Source organism: Rhinatrema bivittatum, chromosome 6 (assembly GCF_901001135.1).
Source record: "Rhinatrema bivittatum chromosome 6, aRhiBiv1.1, whole genome shotgun sequence".
NCBI lineage: Eukaryota > Metazoa > Chordata > Amphibia > Gymnophiona > Rhinatrematidae > Rhinatrema > Rhinatrema bivittatum.
The window spans coordinates 122,634,449-122,648,345 of NC_042620.1; the positions used below are offsets into that span (position 1 = coordinate 122,634,449).

A 13,897-nucleotide genomic window follows, 5' to 3' on the forward strand; every position below is an offset into this window, starting at 1 on the left:
GGTTGGAGCCGTAGGGGGAGATTTTAAAAGAAGCGCGCGCGGCCTATAAGTGCACGTGCTATCTGGTGTGCGCACATATAAGCCCAATTTTATAGCAGGTGTGCGCATGTTATAAAATCCGGGGTCGGTGCACACAAGAGGGTGCACAATTGTGCACCTTGAGCGTGCCGAGCCGCGCTGCCTTCCTCTGTTCCCTACCCCCTAACCTGACCTTCTCACCCCTTCCTCTAACCTTTCCCCCCAAGCCCTACTTTAATCCCCCCCAAAATGTTTATCTTACCTTTTGCGTCTGCCTCCGGGCAGGTACAAGTTGCGCCTGCTGGCACGCGATCCTCTGACAGAGTAGCAATGGGCCGCTCTGTTGGAGGCCTCTGGCCCCGCCCCCGCCCTGCCTCCGGACCGCCCCTTTTTGCAAGCCCTGGGACTTACACGCGTTGCCGGGCCTTTTGAAAATAGGCTCGGCATGCGTAGACACGGTTACACGCGTAAATCCTCCGGAATTACGTGCGTAACCCTTTTAAAATCCGGCTTTATTGTATGCCTCCCCCCTGTCTGTTTTTCTAACCCGCTGACAGCCACTTATTCTGGGCACCCGATGCTGAAGAGGCGCTAGGGATGCAAAATGTTTCCTAGCATCTCCTTTTTACCACGGCAGCCCATTTTAATATTAAGTTGGCACCCAGGAGAGGTAGATCGGTGCGTGTTAGAGAGTGGGTGCTCGGTCATGAGCGCCTGTTTAATGTGTGCCGATATTGCATTGGCCTGATAGGGAGTTGTAGTTTAGCTTTTCTTTAGGACTGCAATAGGGAAATCAGATGTATAAGTCTCTGCATGCAGGAATGGATCAACCTGTCCTCAAAAATGAAGCCAGTTGGCAACTCTAACCTGGACTAAAGCGAGTTGAGAGGGGCTATAAAACAGTGGGAAAATCCCCAGGTAGTTGCAAATGAAGGCGCATGGTGCCAGATGTCAGTCCTTGAGCTGTAAACTCGAGAAAAAAGTAGGAAGAAACTGCTGGGTCAAAAAAAAGAGGAAAGTAATCCTTTTTTCTAATGCAATCAGCATACTGTACCTAGTCTTATAGGCTTCAATTCTGCAAAATTCCTCAGCTGTGTAAATGACTGAAAATCTAAGAATTTGACCCACAACATTTTTTCTTATGCTGCAAAAAACAATATTCAGACTAAACTCAGTGAATTTGGCACTTTCCCACAGGGATATGCTTTTGTAGATAAGTTTTTGTAGACTTCTAAATCTCTCAAAATGTAGGCCATAGAGGGAGTCCAGGGATAACCAGGAGCAAAAGTAACATAAATGATGCAGCTATGGGGATGGGGGATTAAGAATTCAGCTAAGGGCCTGCCTGGCAAAATCAAGCAGGAGAAGGCAGTGACTTCGGTGGCAGCCTTTTTGAAGAGTTTCAAATACAAGACAGTAGGCCAGATCTACAAATCTTCTTTTGGCTTCCCTTCCATCGTAGAAGGCTAACTTTTAAGCAGGAGGTTAGACTATGAGATGAGATAGTGAGGCTGAAGAGGCAGGAATTTGGCTAGTAGGGCAGGAGCATATCCTCACTCCCCAACCTGGGATTGGTCAAGGGGTGAGCCACTGTTTATCTTAAAGCTGCCTACTATAGAGTGAGGGGCAGCCTGGGGTTCCCAGCTTTGATCTAATACTGACCAGTAACATCTCAGATTGGATGGAGGCTGGTCAGTAGTATTACCAACCTACTGTTATCACTGCAGGTTGTGGCATATCAGTGGAGGAGATCCATCGGGTACAGGTAACAACCCAGCTGGATTACTTCCCTACTGGTTGGGTGGCTGAATTTGGCAGTAGACCTGTGTTAGGAGCCTGTGGCAGAACGCTGCCCAGGCCCTGTCCTGGATCACTGTCAGAGCACTGAAAACTGGATAGCCAGGCACTTGCAATAAATAAATGAGGTTGATATTAAAAATATTTTGAGCTCCTTAAATGTAGGCACTTAAATTAGAAGCCTATTTTCAGCTGAACTTAGGAGGGAAGGTTTTATAGCTGATAATTCAACTAAAGTTTGGGGTCTTAAAATTTAGGCCTTCTAGTCTTTTGCCTACAGTCTGGCTCCTAAATTAGGTGCTGAAAGTCAATGCTATGCCTCTGACTTCCCTCCCCCAACTTTTCCCCTGTAGCCACCTGTGTTTTATGCTCCTAAATTTAGGCATCCTAGTGAAAGTAGGATCCCAAATTCAGTAACTCAACCCCAGTAAATTTTCAAAAGGGCTATTTTAGTAGTCTAAACCCTATGAAAATCAGCTTCCATGATTTTTCTTTCGCATGGCCTGTCCCTTCAGATTTTTCTCTCGCATGGCCTGTCCCTCCAGAGATAACAAAACAGTTCCTTCTTTTCGACAGTAGCATTCCCTACATGTACAGCAGGCATTTATATAGATATGTAAAACACCATGCAACACATGTAAAACACTGTGCCCACCTGGAGTGTCCTCTGCCCTGGTTCTCTGGCTGTCTGCATCCCTAGCAGATTCCTACCCTTGCAGGCTGCACTTGGCAGCAACTTGATTCTGCTTGTCAGTTGCCCCTTTCCAGCTTTTGCATGGGACTTTTTTTTTCTGCTGAAACCATGCGTTAATTGACCATACATGTCCCCATGGCTCCCAACCTTTAAGAAATACCTTTCCTCTCCTTTGAAGCTATCCAGCTCTGTTGCCCAAGGAAACAACCTTTAGGACTCATAGATCCTAGGCTTCATGATCTGCACACTCTCAGACTTCTGTTTAATATATCATTTATGAATCAGAATTTGAGGAGTCCTATGAGCCTAGTTATAGCAAAAGTGTTTTGTTTTGAAGAAAAATATTCTGTCCTCTTCTTGGGCCCATTTCTGTTATAGGCAGAGACCAGAACCCTCCGAATATCTGTTTTTAATTGCCTTTGCTCAAAAGATGGCTAACGCAATACTATTTGAGTTACAAGTAGAGGGTGAGCCCAAGTGCCTTTTTTGGCCTCCTCAAGTATCTAATGCCCATTAAGGCCACAATTATTAGTAACCTTCCTAGGTGCAAAGTTTGTAAGTAGTTTTGAATCTGTGGACCTGATAGGTAATTGTCATTATTTTCTTCAATAAAGAAATTTGGACTTTTTTCTTTTGAAAATTAGTTTACATGGGTATCAAGTGAGAAAATTACCTGCAGATTTTTGGGCCTCCTTTTTCTGCCGGGGGAGGAAATAGAGCTTCTCCAAGGACAAGCAAGATGGCAGTCTTTAAACATGGGTGACATCATCCAATGGAGCCCAGCATGGAAAACGTATTTCCAAGTTTCTAGAACTTTGACTGAGCCTCTCTGAGCAAGCTCTGACATGCAATATACCACGCTTCTTCATGGGGTCCCCTCAATCTCTTCTTTTCTGTGGAGCATTTGTTTCATGGGAAAAGTTTAGCCTCACTTTTTTGGCTTTTTCAGAAGCTGTTTTCTGCATTTTTCATTAGTTTTTCTGGTAACGGGGATTGTGGGGTCCTCTCGGTTCTCCCCTTATCATTTGTTTAGGATTTTGTAAACCAAGTACAGAATTTGGGAGTTTTAATGGACTCAGAACTATCATTACATCCTTATACCAGTTGGTTGGTATGAACCGCATATTATAAATTACATCTAATATGGAGGATACGTCCTTATATAGATAATAACAATCTGAAAACAGTAATTCATTCACTTATTATAACACCAATTGATTATTGTAACATATTATTTCTTGGCTTACCACTGACTTCATTGAATGCATTATAATACGTGTAGAATTCTGTAACGCATATAATTACTGGGAACTCCAATGCGCCAACATATTCCTCCGATCTTGAAACTATTGCACTGGTTGCCAATAGTTTGGCGCATTAAGTTTAGGGTTTTAATCTTTGTATTTAAGGGCATTAATGGATTGGTGTTGCCGAATTTCAATGCAGATTTAAAATTGTACTGACGTTTTAGAACCTTGTAATCAGCTTCACATTATTTATTAGCGGTACTTTCCTTTAAATTGGTCAGATTGGATGAATTCCGTGAACATTTATTCTTTGTATGAGGCCCCCTCCAGTGGAATTCGTTACCAGTAGAGATTAAGAAAGGAATTTCTCTGGCTAGATTTCAGAAATTGACTAAAACCTTTTAATTTAATGAGGCATATAATGATATCTAGATGGTAATGACAAGTTTAGTATACATGACTTGAATATAATTTGATGAATTAAATGAGTAGGTTCAAAGTTCCTATGTTTAAATATTTTAGTTTCGTTTTATTGTATTGTTTTTATTTGATTTATTGTATTGTGATTTTTTAAATATGTTTATGTATATTATATATGTACTATTGTAAAGCATTTAGAAGTATGATAAGTTGTATGTAAATATTGTAAATACATTTTCAGTATTTCTCGGTAAGTTTACTTTTGTAGTGGATCCACTGGGGCGGTGGTGCGCTCGGTTGCCGCTGGTTGGGGATTGCCGTTGCCAAGCAGATACCTTTCAATTGACTAGCAGAATGCATCTCCTTCTGTTATGCTCAGACTGAATTGCATCTTGGGGGCCATGGCTCTGTTAGAGCCATGGCAACGTCGATGGCCCACTTGTAAGCAGTCCCCATGAAGGAGATCTACAGAACTGTGATGTGGAGTTATATCCACTCATTTGCATCTCATTCCTGTTTGGATAGGGATAGATGACGCAACAGAAGATTTGGCCAATCTGTCTTTTGGAACCTGTTTGAGGTTTAGAACCCAACTCTGTTCCCGTCTGGGGCCCATTCTTTATGTTCAGACTCCTGTTACCATTGTTGTTGTGCCCATTGGCACCTGTTTTGTTGGTCCCCTTTTATGTTGGAGGGCCTCTTGTAGCTAAGGATTCACCCATGTGTGAGGACTGCCATCTTGTCTTGGAGAAAGCAGAGTTGCTTACCTGTAACAGGTGTTTTCCAAGGACAGCAGGATGCCAGTCCTCACAAAACCTGCCCGCCTCCACGTGGAGGCGGGTTTCTACTTCATGGGATTGTTTTTTTTTAATTTTCTGTTTAATTCTATGTTATAAGACTGAGGGGACCTTGCATGGATGCGTGGTATATTGCATGCCAATGCATGCTGAGAGAGGCTCTGTCAAAGTTCTAGAAACTTTGACATAAGTTTTTCATGCCGGGCTCCATCAGATTATATTATCCATGTGTTAGAACTGACATCCCTCTGTCCATGGAGAACAACTGTTGCAGGCATGATTGGAGGGGGGGGTGAAAGACTGATAAGCAAGGATCAAGAGAGCTTGAGTCGGATAGTGTCTGGAAATCTGAAGATGGAGAAGCAATGTAATAAGTTGATAGCTAAAGCCAGAAGAATGTTGGGCTGCATAGAGAGAGGAATAATCAATAAGAAAAAGGAAGTGATAGTGCCCTTGTACAGGTCCTTAATGAGACCTCACCTGTAGTATTGTGTTCAGTTCTGGAGCCCTTATCTCAAAAAGGATAGAGACAGGATGGAGGCAGTCTAGAGAAGGGTGACAAAAATGGTGTGGGGTCCGTATCAGAAGACCTATGAGGAGAGGCTGAATGATCTGAATATGTATATCCTGGAAGAGAGGAGGTGCAGGGGAGATAAGATACAGACCTTCAGATACCTAAAAGATTTCAATGATGTATGAACTTCTAACCTTTTCCATTGGAAAGAAAACAATAGAACTAGGGGTCACAAAATGAAACCCCAGGGGGGACGACTCAGAACCAACAACAGGAAATATTTCCTCACAGAGAGGGTGTTGGAGGCTTGGAATACCCTTCCGGGGGAGGTGGTGAAGAAGAAACAAAGAATTCAAAGGGGCATAGGATAAACACTGTGGATCCCTAAAGGCTAGAGGATGGAAATGAGTTACGCATGCAGGGAGGTCACTTGCTGGTATGGCAGTTACTACCCTAAGCAGAAGGAATGGAGATTACTACCCTTAACTAGTATGCTTTGATGCTTTTAATGCAACTGCAACATTGCTCCTTGCCTAGATGGCAGGGGAATAAGAGGAAATGGATTCAGACGACAACCAAGGGCCCCCAACTTCCATGGTCTGGGATACTGTTATGCGGACATAAGGGAAAAAGCGCAAGAGTGCTTCAACGGCCAAGTCCTAAAGAAATGAAAGCGTTCATGGGGTAACTTGCTGGTGCGGTGGTTACTAGCCTTAACCTATAAGCCATGATACTTTTGATGCAACTCTACTACTGCTACTACTTAACATTTCTATAGTGCTACATGACATATGCAGTACTGTACAAACATATGAAAAGACAGTCCCCGCTTAATAGAGCTTACAGTAAGATAAACATATAGGACAAGAGACTTGGGATATTTCATAAAGCAAAACAATAGCTAAAAAGAAAAGAAAGTTAGTTAACAAGACTAAAAGCAGACAATCAGGCATAAGATTTAAAAGTGGTTTCAAAAAGGTGGGTCTTTAGATGGGATTTAAACATGGCAAGAGTGGGAGCATGACGCACCACTTCAGGAAGACTGTTCCAAGCACATGGCGCAACATTGCTCTCTGTTTCAATGGTAGGGGAAAAGGGGAATTGGATTTAGATCGTAACCAACCAAGGCCCCGACTTTTATGGTCTGCAGAACTGATAAGTATGGGGGGTAATCAGCACAGAGCAGCAGTGACTACCCTTAACAGAAGGCATGGGATTACTACCCTCAACCAATAAGCCTGGATGCTTTTGATGCAACTGCAACATTGCTCTCTGTTTCAAAGGAGTGGGTGGGGATGAAAGGAATGAGAAATTTGGATTCAGAGACAACCAACATGAGCCATGACCTTTTTACAGTCTGGGGTACTGATGCTCAGACATTAAGGAAAAAACACAGGACTGCTTCAATGGCCAAGTCCATAAGCAAAGCACATCAAGCAAAACTTGACTGATACATGGGGGTAACCTGCATAGCGCAGCGGATACTACCATGGGAAGCTTGTTGGACAGACTGGATGGACCATTGGTCCTTTTTTGCTGTCATTTCTATGTAAGCAACTCTGCTATTTAATTCATACCTTTTTAATTGTAGCTTAAGGTGTGTTTATATTCAGGTACAGTAGGTATTTCCCTGTCCCCAGAGGGCTTACAATTTAAGGGCTTGATTTATTAAGCCTTTTTTCCCTATAGACACAGAATGGGCGAAAAGCCTTAGTAAATCTGGTCCTAAGTTTGGACCCAAGGCAATCGAGGGTGAAGTGACTCCCAAAGTGACATAGATCAGTGGGATTTGAACTCTGCCTTCCCATTCTGATGCTCTAATCACTAGGAGATCTAGATTCAGAGGAATATATTAGTTGATAGAGGTGTACAAAATCAGGTGATAGATACAGGCATAGAGGCTATTACTTGGTCGGACCATGCTCCGGTATGGATCACCGTCCTTCTGGCTGACCCAGATCCGGGTTTCCATTATTGGCAGTTGCGGGAAGATTTGTTGCGGGACCCCACCCACAGTAAGCTCCTCTCGGATCATCTCCGGGAATATTTTAACCTTAATAAAGGATCGGTCCAGAAGGCGGGCTCCTTATGGGAATGTTCAAAAATAATTATGAGGGGTCGTATTATAGCACTCACCTCTGCCCTGCGAAAACAGAAGGAAAAGCAGCGTACCGCGTTGCTTCGTACAATAGCGCACTTAACACACAAGCATACACAGCACCCTAATGACCATGACCTTAAAAAATTACAAGCAGCACGTTCTGACCTACATATATTAGACGCTGCACAGATAGCATAAAATTTGGAACGTCTGAAGCATCGTTATTTTGAGGGCAGTAATAAGGCTGGTCAGGTCCTTGCCAGGCAATTGAAGCAACGTTCTTTCCAATGTAATATTGCTAAGATTAAAGATCACCAAGGCCAAATGTTGACTGCCACAAAGGATATAAGAGAGTGCTTCACCAGGTTCTATTCTCGCCTATATAGCGTGGATCAGAACATCACACCTGACAACATTGATAGGTATTTACAGTCTATCTCCTTGCCTACTTTAACCACTTCCGAACGAAATTTCCTGGATAGTCCAATTCATACTGTTGAGGTGCAAGCGGCTATCAAAAACCTTAAGGCTGGAAAATCGCCAGGCCTGGATGGCTTTTCGGGGGGCTATTATAAGAGGTATAGTGCACAGTTGGTGGGGCCCCTTACAGATTTCTTTAACGAATTACGCGACGGGGATTCATTACCCCAGCTTACTAATGTGGCTGGAATAACAGTCCTGGTGAAACCTGGGAGGAATCCAACTCAATGTGGATCCTATCGACCCATCTCCTTGCTTAATGTGGATTTTAAAATATTAGCCAAGGTCTTAGCGGCCAGACTTAATACCTTCCTCCCGCAATTAGTCCATAGTGACCAAGTTGGTTTTATTCCCCACAGAATGGCAGCGGACAATGTCCGGAAAGTTACGGTCGTCATATGGTGGGCAAAATAGACAAAAGCCCCCTTGGTGCTAATGGCCATTGATGCCGAGAAGGCTTTTGACTTGGTGCATTGGAACTTTTTGTTCACCACATTAGCATGGATGTCATTTGGCCCAAATTTTTTACGATGGGTCCAGTGCTTATATCAAGACCCCGGAGCCAGGATAAAAATTAATGGTGGATATGGGGACCTCTTTCAGGTTCAGAGAGGAACTAGGCAGGGATGCCCTCTGTCACCCTTGCTCTTCGCATTATTCCTGGAACCTTTCACCACAAGGATACGGGCTTCTGAGTATATAACAGGAATCCCCATGGGCCACATCTCTTTGAAAATATCTCTTTTTGCAGATGACATCCTATTGACTCTTACTAACCCCAGGGCATCGATTGGGGAGGTTGTGGAGGAGATGCGGAAATTTAGTGCAGTTTCAGGTTTTAAAATAAATATGGATAAAACAGAGTTGTTAAACGTAAACGCAGGCCAGGATGTCATCATGGACTTGGTGAAGCACTACCCCTTTAAAATCACCCATAAATCCCTTAAATATTTAGGGGTCCAAATCGGAGCGGAGGTGGGTGACTTGTTTCGATTCAATTATATGCCGTTACTACAAAAAATACGGACGGACTTATTAAAGTGGGACAGAGAGCAATACTCATGGTTGGGGCGTGTTGCCATTATTAAGATGAATGTCCTGCCCAGATTCCTTTATTTCTTTCACACTATTCCAATTATAATTTCCACACCCATACTACGCTCCTGGCAGAAAATCCTGTTCGACTTCATTTGGCGTAAACGCCCACCCCGAGTATCCAGAAGTTTGTTGTTTCAGTCTCGTGATAGGGGAGGTCTAGGAGTCCCCAATATTGAATGGTACTATGTAGCTGCCCAATTAGCTGCGATTCCCGATATGCATAGGAAGGGCTCCCCCAAACAGTGGGCTAGTTTTGAAGGTCATATCTTTGGGGGCATGCCCTTGTCAGCCCTGGTGTGGCAACCACGCGCCACCTGGGTGGCGTTGGGCCAAATGACGGCGGCACTAGACACCACTTTACGATTATGGGACAAATGGAAGAAACTCGTGGTAGGGGATCGGGTGTACTATCACTCCACAGGCTTGTATTATAATTCACAATTCCCGGCAGGACACTCAACTCGAGCATTTCAAGTTTGGAAAGCGAAGGGAATTCATCGAATTGAACATTTACTCAAAGGAGGATCTCTAATGAACTGGCAAGACATACAAACTCTATATAAGCTGCCTCCTGCAGATTTTCTTGCGGGGAGCCAGGTTCTGCATTTTCTCTGCAATCCCCTAATTATTTCCTCCCCTCAACAGGGGAAATCGCAATTTGAAACATATTGTACGGACATTGATAAAACACGAGGAATAATTTCTAAAATTTATACCCTTTTACTTGGGAGGACAGATGAACCCTTCCCGCATACGCGGTCCTGGGACTTGGATCTGGGTACCCACTTGTCCAAAAAGGATTGGATAAACATTTACTTACAGGCTCGTAAATGCTCGGTATCAGCCTCACTACAGGAGAACTGTTACAAGATGATCACCCGTTGGTATCTCACGCTGCAACTCCTCCACCGCAGATGTCCCAGACTTAACGCATCGTGCTGGAGAGAGTGCGGACAGATTGGGACCTTTTTTCATGTCTGGTGGATGTGTGACAAAATTCATACTCTATGGACTCATGTGGCACAGTGGATTGAAGAAATTTTAGAAGTTCATGGCATTCTGGACCCTGGTTTCATGCTCCTTCACCGCCCGCCATTCACCATGAATAAACCACACACTCTTTTGCCAACAAGTATTTATTGCAACTCTCTTGTTGATAGCCGGACGCTGGAAACAAACTGTGGTGCCATCTCTCGGTATGGTACAAAACAAGGTGCATTTGTTGGGCAAAGTGGCCGCTATAACAGCAGAAATTCAAGCTACCCCGCGAAAATTTCAGGAGAACTGGGCACCGTTCCTGCAATGGGAAAAGCAACAGGCGACATGAATATATATGGGCGTTACATTACCTTCCATTGTCTTGCCTCTGGCCGCTTGTACTTTCTTTGGCATGCCCTATTGTAAATATAGCTCTGATTGGGAACTTCTTGTAGAATGCCAGAACTATGACTGATATTGGATGATTATGTGTTCTTGACCTTGGACTACATTGTTAGAGCTCTTGGACATGGGAGGGGGGAGGTGACTAGGGGATAGTTGGGTGGGAGGTTTACCTGGACTAAAGTTCTGTATTGCATTATTGTGATTTATGTTTTTTTGTCTGTTCTATTAAAAATGTAATAAAACTATAAGTTTAAAAAAAATAAAAGAAATCTAACACTCATAGAAACGTTGCTTTTCTTGTCTGTAATAAGTCTGGGAACACAGTGACAAAATATAGGGGTAGATTTTCAAAGGGTTATGCGCGTAAGCCCCGGTAACCCCCGGAAACCTACCCCTGCGCACGCCGAGCCTATTTGGCATAGGCTCGGCGCCACCTGCAAGCCCCGGGACACGCGTATGACCCGGGGCTTCGAAAAAGGGGCGGACCTCGGGCAGGGCCGTGGTCCGGGGGTGTGGGAGCGGTCCGGGGGCGTGGCCGAGTGCCCCGACACAGTGGCCTGTGCCAGAGGCAGGCGTAACTCAACGAAATAAGGTGGTGGTGGGGGGGGGGGGGATTTAGGTAGGGCTTGGGGGGTGGGTTAGATAGGGGAAGGGAGGGAAAGGTGGGGGGGACCAAAAAAATAGTTCCCTCCAAGGCCGCTCCGATTTCGGAGCGGCCTTGGAGGGAACGGGGAAAGCCATCGGGCTTCCCCTAGGGCTCAGCGCGTGCAAGGTGCACCCCCTAGCGCGCGCCGACCCTGGATTTTATAACATGCGCGTGGCAGCGGGTAGCGCGCACAAATGTACCCCCCGTGCGTAATATTAAAAATCTGCCCCATGGTGTTTTGGATTAGGTAGTTGATTGCATCTCCTTTTGTTAAACCCAAAAGTCTTTACTGTAAAGGGACATGTGAAAACCCATAAACATTAGGGCTGTGATAATGTCAGTTCCCTACTGAAGGTCTCTGTCTATTGAGGTTTGCAAGGTTGTGACATGGAGTTCAGTCCACACATTCACAGCTCAATATTGTTTAGAAATGACCTCATCGCAGAACAATAGGTTTGTACTTTGTTCTCTAAGGCCCCCTTGTGGGGTAATCCCTCCTCCCCCCTGCCCTTGACAAAAGCCCATTATATTTTTCAGGGTGTCTTCCATGTTATGATATGTATAAAAATTTTCAAAACAGGTTTTGCTGAACAAAAATATATTCCCTGCCTATTGGCGGTATCATTGTTTTTTTTTCTTACAGATTTTTGGTTGAAGATATCCCTTAGTGAAGGAATTCCACTTTTTTGATTCAGTGAACTTCTAGAAGTGTTCACCCACAGTCAGATCTTATTATTGGAACTGAGGGGGAACTGTAGCAGAGCTGAAACTCCTGTACTTTCGCAGGAAAGGTCTTTAGGCATTTCTAGAAAGCTCTGGCATGCTTGTCTATTAGGTACCAAGCATGGTCACATGACTCTATGTGCCTGGTGCACTGTCTTCAGAGTGCACTTGTTACAAGTTTGCTATATCAAATGTGTATATTTACTGTGCAAGTTGAAAAGAGCTCAAGGCTATTTAAAAAAAAACAAAACATAAGAGAAAAAAAAAATCATTTTGGAAAACTTTAACGACACAGATGTACAAGAAACAGTAGATGTTCTAGCATCAGATTTCTGCTGGCTGTCTCGGTGCAGTCTGTCTCACTGATATGAAATGAATAAATTGTTTGGCTTGTGACCATGGTAATATTTTCAAAACGAATCTTAGTAGATAGTACACAAAATTTCCATGCTGTGGCAACAAGATGGTAACAAGGAAAACATGTCATAAGGAGCAGTTTAACCAAATTTTATTTGGGCAAACAAGAGTAAAGGGTAAAAGGAAGAATGTGAGGATTTCAAAACTAGCAGGTTGTTAAATGCCAGGAAATCTGCTTACACTGATGGGATCATACTTCTTTGTTTTAGATGTGATGGTTTGAAGACAAGCTCACACATGTTGGGATACAAATTTCAAGGTTAGTAAATTATCTCTTGATTATGTTAGGAAGTAAGTTTACTTTCTTTGGTTATGAAGATACAGTTCTGATGTGTTCAGCAGCTGTATAATCTATTTATACTTCTGGCAATGTGTCTGTCTTTTATGGGCATCTGCTTAGTGTTGAAACATTTAGAGTACCCATTTGTAGGGGGTTCTGTATTAGACCTATGGAGTGCATTTCTTGGCACCACTGGGAATAATTAAGTACAGCAGAGCAGGAGGAGGAGTGCAGCATTAGATATGAGCATTATCTGAAACACCAAGGAACTCTGTTCATTACACTGCAACTCCAGGTGGGAGAGAGAGCTGGCGGGGAGCAGAGTGGCAGGATTCTTACCTTTGGGAAGTACACCTTTGTGTTGCGCGGGCCTAGCGCGGCCGGGACACGCAACACTTTGCTGAGGCAAAACTGGCAGAATCTGCAAAAGACAGGCAGCTGTAATGTACTAGGAGAGTTTATAAGCTACTAAAGCTCACTGAAAATCTATAACCTGCTGGAGCTGAATGAGCTGGCAAATACACAATTGTTTCCCCAAAGCAAAAATATATCAATCCATGCAGGGAACAACAGTCCAGAGAGAAACACTGAATTCAATTGAATCAATGATTATTGATTAGAGTGACTTAGTCCAGAAATGCCTTGAGGTGCTACTAAAATTTTTTTTTAATTTAAAAAAATGAATTGTAATTGTAAAGGAATGTGGAAGAGTAATTTTCAGAAGCATTTCCATGGGTAAAATAGTATTTTATCTGCAGAAAACTTTTTTTTTAATGCAGATATGCAGGTAGCCCGATATGCAGGTAGACTTATGTGCATATGACCTATTCCTGCATAAGTTTACACGAATTGAGCAGAGGTGTCACTGCGGGTGGAGCTAGGAAGGGGTTTGTACTTATATGCATGCATTTGGATCTTTAAAAGTATGGGCTTCATTTTAAAAATAATTTACATGCTTAAAATTGTTTTTTACATGAGTAAATGCATTTTACCCATGTAAATGGGCTTTTGAAAATGACTACAATATATACCATTTAACTGTCAATAGGATAGTCACATGTAAGAGCACTTTACATGCGTAAATGGGCTTTTTAAAATTGCTACGATAGTATGTTACATTTACACATGTAATTCATTTAAAATTAAGTCCTATCAGGTGAATTTTGAAAGGACTTAAGTGCATAAATGTAAGATACTATCATAGCAATTTGCAAAAGCCATTTACTCACGTAAATGGTAAATCCTATTGACAATTTAATATCATATATTGTACCAATTTTCA

The 13,897-nt window shown here is 43.1% G+C and overlaps 1 protein-coding gene across 7 annotated transcripts in view; it reads left to right on the forward strand.

Annotated features, from left to right (window-relative positions):
* Nucleotides 1–13,897, forward strand: part of OSBPL6 (oxysterol binding protein like 6) — a 316,099-nt gene that overhangs the window by 95,950 nt on the left and 206,252 nt on the right. For all 7 annotated transcript variants that reach the window (XM_029605885.1, XM_029605886.1, XM_029605887.1 and 4 more), the window contains one exon: nucleotides 12,545–12,594. The gene's annotated coding sequence lies outside the window, so the exon portion shown is untranslated. The remainder of the gene's footprint in view (nucleotides 1–12,544; nucleotides 12,595–13,897) is intronic.